The sequence below is a fragment of the Carlito syrichta genome, unplaced genomic scaffold (genome assembly GCF_000164805.1).
Source record: "Carlito syrichta isolate Samal-C Ts95f unplaced genomic scaffold, Tarsius_syrichta-2.0.1 Scaffold314725, whole genome shotgun sequence".
Classification (NCBI taxonomy): domain Eukaryota; kingdom Metazoa; phylum Chordata; class Mammalia; order Primates; family Tarsiidae; genus Carlito; species Carlito syrichta.
The window spans coordinates 270,690-277,513 of NW_007258821.1; the positions used below are offsets into that span (position 1 = coordinate 270,690).

Below are 6,824 nucleotides of genomic sequence, written 5' to 3' on the forward strand. Positions count from 1 at the left end.
CTTGATGTGTTCTGCCTTGCTGACAGAGTGTTTACATCAACCCTATGAAGTGGATACTTTCACTAGGCCCAATTTACAGAATAGGAAGTCACGGCATAGAAAGGGGAAGTAATTCACTCCAAGTCACATAGCTGATGAGCAGCAGATTTGAATCCAGGCAGCCAGTGTTGGTCTCTGTTCCTTGTAACCCCTACACTATAATGTATTGAGTCGCACAACCTTCACAGCAGCCCCTTGAGGCAGACTGTTTATGTGTTTTATTGCTTGCGGCGGGGTTGCTGGCCAGCACATACAGCCCTTTAATATGTGGTGGGAGGCAACCGGCCAGATACTCTCCTTCCCAAGTCTCCTTGCAGTGACTAGGTCATGTGACAGCTAGGTGTGCCCACCAAAACTCTGACACAAAGAATTAGGGACAGTGAGGAGTGGACCTTGTTGGATACAGAGCAGGCCGGTATGTGGGTGAGTAGCAAGGCCATAGAAGTTCTAAGGTCTAGCACTGCTGGTGGCGCCAGGACAGCCCATGGAATCGAGGGGCGGAGGCAGTGTCCTTTGAGTGGGATCTAGGACAAGAAAAGGCTCTCTGGCTGCTGTCACATCAGCCACTGGGGCCTTACGACTTAGCAGATTCGATGGTGCTTGGCAAATCAGGGGGATTCATGAGATATAGCAGGTAAGACCCAGAAAGAGAGCCGCTGGGGTGGCCCAACGGGAACTGAGGCCCAGCCACTGTAGCAAGGAACTGTAGCAAGTTCTCATAAATAGCCTCTTGGGAGCTTCTGGGCCCCAAGAGAGATCAAACACGGGAGCACGGCACACCGAGAGGCCTTATGACTCCACCCTCCTTCTGGTCCGAGGTTTATCTGATCCTCAAAGTCAGCCCAGAGACCAAACCCAGGAGTTCCTCATCCTCAGGTAGAACTGGCCTGGTAGCATCTCTGAGAGTAAAGCTGCAAAAGGCAGAGAGAAACTGCAGAACATCCAGGCTTGCCCGATCTTGTCAGTAGCCTTTCCTACCTCTGTCCATCCCAAGGGCTTCAGGAGAAGTTCTCGGTGAAAGATACTGAGAAGAAAAATCATTCTGAGCTGGACATGGTGGCTCACACCTGTAATCCCAGCACTTTGGGACGAGGAGGCGAGAGGATTGCCTGAGCCCAGGGGTTTGAGACCAGCCTGGGCAACTTCACAAGACCTCGTCTCCACAATAAATAAAAAAATTAATAACAAAATGGGGCTGGGCGTGGTGCTTCAAACCTGCAATCCCAGCACTTTGGGAGGCCGTGGTGAGAGGATTGCCTAAACCCACAGGTTCAAGAACAGTCTGGACAACTTGCCGAGACCTCATCTCTACAATAAATTAAAAAACTAGCTGGGCATTGTGGTGTGTGCCTGTAGTTCCAGCTACTTAGAAGGCTGTGGCAGAAAGATTGCCTGAGCCGTCAGGTCAAGGCTGTGGTGGCCGTGAGCATGCCACTGCACTCCAACCTGGGTGACAGGGTGAGACTCTGACTCAAAAAAAAAAAAAAAGGGAAAGAAAGAAAAAGGGACTGGATCATGGGTGGCTCTCTACCACACACCGTCATCAGCCAGAAGTAGCCTCTTATTAAAAGATTAGCAGCATGAATTTTAGAACCAGACTGTGTGTGCTTGAATTCTAGTTTCACCAGTTACTAGCTTTATGAATTTGGTCAAGCTACTTAGCCTCTCTGTATCTCAATTTTCTCATCTCTAAAAGATGGTGGGGCGATAAAAATATCTACCCTTATATGTTGTTTTGAAAATTAAATGACAATGTACGTAAGTAAAGTGCTTAGAAAGGGCACCCAGAATCTAGCAGGCACTAAGTTTTATCATTACTATTGCAGCAATAAAGCCTCTCTAAGAAGGTTCTAGGAATTTGTTGCACAACAATGTGGACATACTTAACACGACTGAACTGTGCACTTGAACATGGTTAAGATGTGATCGGGTGCAGTGGTTCATGCCTGTAATCCCAGCACTTTGGGAGGCCGAGGCAGGAGGACTGCTTGAGTCCGGGAGTTCAAGACCAGCCTGGGCAACATAGCAAGACCTCATTTCTATAAAACATCAAAAAATTAACCAGGTGTGGTGACACATGCCTGAAGTCCTCACTACTCGGAAGGCTGAGACAGAAGGATTGCCTGACCCCAGGAGGTTGTTGCTGCAGTGCTGTGAGCGTGACACTACACTCTAGCCTGGGTGACAGAATGAGACCCCAACTCAAACAAAATCAAAATCAAAGTATTGTCATGGTGTCCCAACTGTGTGTCTTCTGACAAAGGTTCTCACCATACAATAAAAGACTGGTAACCATGTCTAGTGTGTGAAGTGGTCTGCAAGTATTAACTTATCTTATCTTCATAGTAACAGACTAGAGTATACATTATTATTACCTCCATTTTACAGATAAGGAAACTGAGTCACAGAGGAGCTTCATAAATTGCCCCCAGTCAATAATAGGTGAGTGGTGAGGCCTGTGTTTGAATCCAGACAGTTCGGCTCAGAGTCCAGGCTCTTAACCACCTGGCAGAGGCCCATGGGAGTCTCGGATCTTATCTTGGACCTCAGCCCTCAGAAGAAGCTGGCCTTATAGAAGACTCACTGGTGGCGGAACCTTCTGAGATTGCAGTGCTGGCCATAGCACGCGGTTTGTGCTCTGAACCAGCAACCATTCTATGGCGCCATTTCTGTCTGGGTCAGAACAAATGATGGGCTGGAAGCAGAGAGCTGGAAGTGGGGATGGGGCCTTTTGCTATTACACCCGGTGACTCGATTGTCACATTTTAGAGGCAGTCGCAAGACTCAGGCCCCTGCAGGTTTAGAGGTTTGGTGCCCCAAGGACATTTGCCTCTACAAAAAGAAGACACTGATAGTTCTGCTGAGCTGGAACCTGAGACAGCTTCCTGGTTATTTTGAGCTCTTTATACCATTGAGTGAACAGGTAGAAAAGGGGGATAAGGGGCACCCCCCTCAGGTCTCCTCCTACTGTGGGAGCTTTTCTGTCCACTTAAAAAATCCTGCTTTCAAAAAAAAGAAAAAGGGGATAAGATGTTAGCTGGGGTGATTGAGCCTGACGTCCTGATTATGTATAGAAACACAAAGGATCAGGGAGGAGGATGAGTAAAACCCAGGGCAATCCCCAGGAATATCTTTTTTTTTTTTTGAGTTGGAGTCTCACTCTGTTGCCCAGGCTGGAGTGCAGTGGCACACTCTCAGCTACCCCAGCCTTTACCTGCTGGACTCAGGCGATCCTTTCGCCTCAGCCTTCCAAGTAGCTAGAACCACAGGCAAGCACCACCACGCCTGGCTAACATTTTTATTTATTTTTTATCGTAGAGATGAGGTCTCACCAAGTTACCCAGGCTGGTCTCGGACCCACGGGCTCAGGCAATCTTCTCACCTTGGCCTCCCAAAGTGCTGGGATTATAGGTGTGAGCCACCACGCCTGGCCTCCAGGAATATCTCGTACTACTATGCCCGATGGTTAAAGTTAACAGAAGGCTAAAGCAGTAGAAGGGAGATAACTAAGTCCAGATCCCCCAGGAGTGAAGGTTTAGGTCACCCCCTAAGAAAAGAACCCCAAACGCCTTCAGTCCTGGCTGTGTAACTTAGTGGTTAAGAGGCTGAACGTGGGTACTGGACTAGCTGGGTTCAGATCTGTGTGCCCACACATGCTGGTTGCATACCTTTCTCGACTTTGGTTTGTACATCTATAAAATAGAATGATAATTTCTATCTCAAATAATAATTCTGAGAATTAAGTGAGTAATACTTGTAAAGTGCTTAGAACAAGGTCTGGCATGTAATAAACACTCTATAAATGTTAGCTATTATTAAAGCAAAGGAATGAGAAGTAAAGAGAAAATCATAAACACCAGCTACAGCCGCAGGGGCGGTTGGGAAAATTAGGCAAGCCCACACAAAAACCTTGTGCCAGTTTTATTTGTGGTAGCCAAAAACTCAAAAGAAAAATGCCAGAAGCCCTACAATGTGTACATGGTTAAACAAATTATGGTACAGCCACACTATGGTGGATTACTCAGCAATAAGGAGGAATAAATTCTTTTTTTGAGTTGGAGTCTCACTCTGTCGCCCACGGTGGAGTGCAGTGGCACACTCACAGCCACCCCAGCGTCGACATGCTGGGCTTAGGTGATCCTTCCATCTCAGCCTTCCAAGTAGCTGGAACTACAGGTGTGTGCTATCATGCCTGACTAAGTTTTTCTTTCATTTATTTATTGTAGAGATGAGGTCCTGCCAAGTTGCCTGGGCTGATCTCAAACCTGCGAGCTCAGGCAATCCACTTGCCTCGGCCTCCCACAGTACTGGGATTACAGGCTGAGCCATCGAGACTGACAAGGAATAAATTCTTAATTTTTTTTTTTTTTTTTGGTAGAGATAGGGTCTTGCTATATTGCCCAGACTGGTCTAAAATTCCTGGCCTCAAGCAATTGTCTTGCCTTGGCCTCCCAGAGTGCTGGGATTACAGGTATCTACCACCATACCCAGCCAAAGAATAAATTGTTATTATTATCACTATTATTATTTTGAATCAGGTTCTCACTCTGTTGTCCAAGCTGGAGTGCAGTAGTAGCATGATCACAGCATCCAGTTAATTTTTTTTTTTTGTAGAGATGAGGTCTCACTATGTTGCCTAGTCTAGTCTCAAACTCCTGGACTCAAGTGATCCTCCTGCCTTGGCCTCTCAGTGTGCTGGGATTACAGGCATGAGCCACCTCACCTAGTCAGGGATAAATTATTATTATTTTTTTTGAGATAGATGCAACAACCTGGATGAATTTTCAGAAAATCATGCTGAGCAAAACATTACATACTGAATGATTCCATCTATAGAACATTACTGAAATGATAACATTAGAGAAGTAGAAAGCAGAGAGTGGTTGCCCAGAGCTAAGGGGATGTGAGGGTGGGAAGGGAGTGCGTATGGCTACAGGCTATAAAATGTGATGTAAACATTCTGTATCTTGACTGTATCAATGTCAGTATCCTTTTTGTGGGGAATGTTCTATAGTTCTGCAAGATTTATGCAAGGTGTTACCTTTGGCAGGGTAGAGGGCGGGGGAGACAGTGGGGTGGACAACAGGGGATTGTATAAAGGGTACTCTGGCTCTTCCTGTACTATTTCTTACAACTGCATGATAATCTATACATATCTCGAAATGTTAGGCCAGGAGTAGTGGCTCCTGCCTATAATTCAAGTGCTTTGGGAGGCCAAATGGGAGGATTGCTTGAGGATAGGAGTTCCAGACCAACCTGGACGACATAGCAAGAACCCATCTCTATTTGTATACCTATCCTTGAATTGTACCCCACATCTTTAAAAAAAAGAAGAGCCCATCTCAAAAAAAAAAAAAAAAAAAAGAAAGAGAAAAAAACAGTTGAGTTAAAAATTGAGAAAACTCTCTGCCCAACTGCTGCTGCACCGCCATCAGGGACACGAGCCGTATGCAGTCTATCAAGCTGGCCAGGGTCACCAAAGTGCTGGGCAGGACCAGCTCGCAATGACAGTGCATGCAGGTGCATGTGGAATTTATAGATGGCACGAGCCGCTCCATCATCTGCTAATGTGAAAGGCCCAGTGCGTGAGGGTGATGTGTTCACCCTCTTGGAGTCAGAGCAAGAGGCTCAGAGGCTGTGCTGAGCTTCATTGCTGGGTTTGGGAAGTTGGGGTCGACACTCGGGGATGATCTGTGACTGTTAAATAAAGCCTTTGTGTGTTATGTCAAATAAAATTGAGAACTGTAATTTCTACTCATATTTCCTTCCTTACTCTGTGTGTGCGTGCAAGTGCTTAATTTGTAGCATTTGCCAATTTCTGTGATGTAAATACTCCCACTGTGGTTGATTTCAAGCTAATAAGGTGCCATCACAAAACATAAAATTGGGAAGAGATGTGCACAGCCAAGATTCACAAGCCAGTCCTGGCCAGCAAAACCTTTTTGCCTTCTTAGTTCGGCATAAGTTAGAAAGGTTGACACTCTCTCCCGGAAAGGTGTGAGAGAAGGGTGTTACTAATGGCGCCTGCATTGAAACGCCCTTGTTGGAGGGCAACTACTGTTAGCAACTTTTAAAATGTGAGATGTCAGGCCGGGTGCAGTGGCTCATGCTTGTAATCCTAGCACTTTGGGAGGCTGAGGTGAGAGGATTGCCTGAGCCCACAGGTTCAAGACCAGCCTGGGCAACTTGGCGAGACCTCGTCTCTCCAATTAAAAAAATAAAAATAAAAAATTAGCTGGGCATGGTGGTGCATGCCTGTAGTCCCAGCTACTTGGAAGGCTGAGGTGGAAGGTTTGCCTGAACCCAGCAGATTGAGAGTGTGGTGGCCATGAGCATGCCACTGCACTCCAGCTTGACTGACAGTAAGACTCTGACTCAAAAAAAAAAAAAGTGTCATACTTTTTTTTCTTTTCTTGTTTTTTTTTTTTGCAAATTTCCCATATTTGGGGAAACCGCAGGGGTCAGCACATCCAGAGTGCAATGGATAAGCCTTACTCTGGGAAAACCACGTTCATGATCATGGAATCTCCCCTGCCAGGTAAGTATAGAGCTGTCATACTTTTTAATAGAAATTTCAACTTTTGACCAAGTGCAGTGGCTTACCCCTATAATCCCAGAATGTTGGGAGGCCAAGGTGGGCGAATTGCTTGGGCTCAGGAGTTCGAGACCACCCTGGACAACATAGTGAGATCTCGTCTCTACAAAAATTACAAAAAAATTAGCTGGGTGTGATAGCTTGAGCAAAGGAGGTTGAGGCTACAGTGAGCTGGGATTATGCCACTGCA

At 46.2% G+C, this 6,824-nt stretch overlaps 1 pseudogene; it reads left to right on the top strand.

Moving 5' to 3' along the window:
- The first annotated feature begins 632 nt into the window (after positions 1-632).
- LOC110596844 lies at positions 633-5,683 on the top strand (annotated as a pseudogene).
- The last annotated feature ends 1,141 nt before the right edge of the window (positions 5,684-6,824 follow it).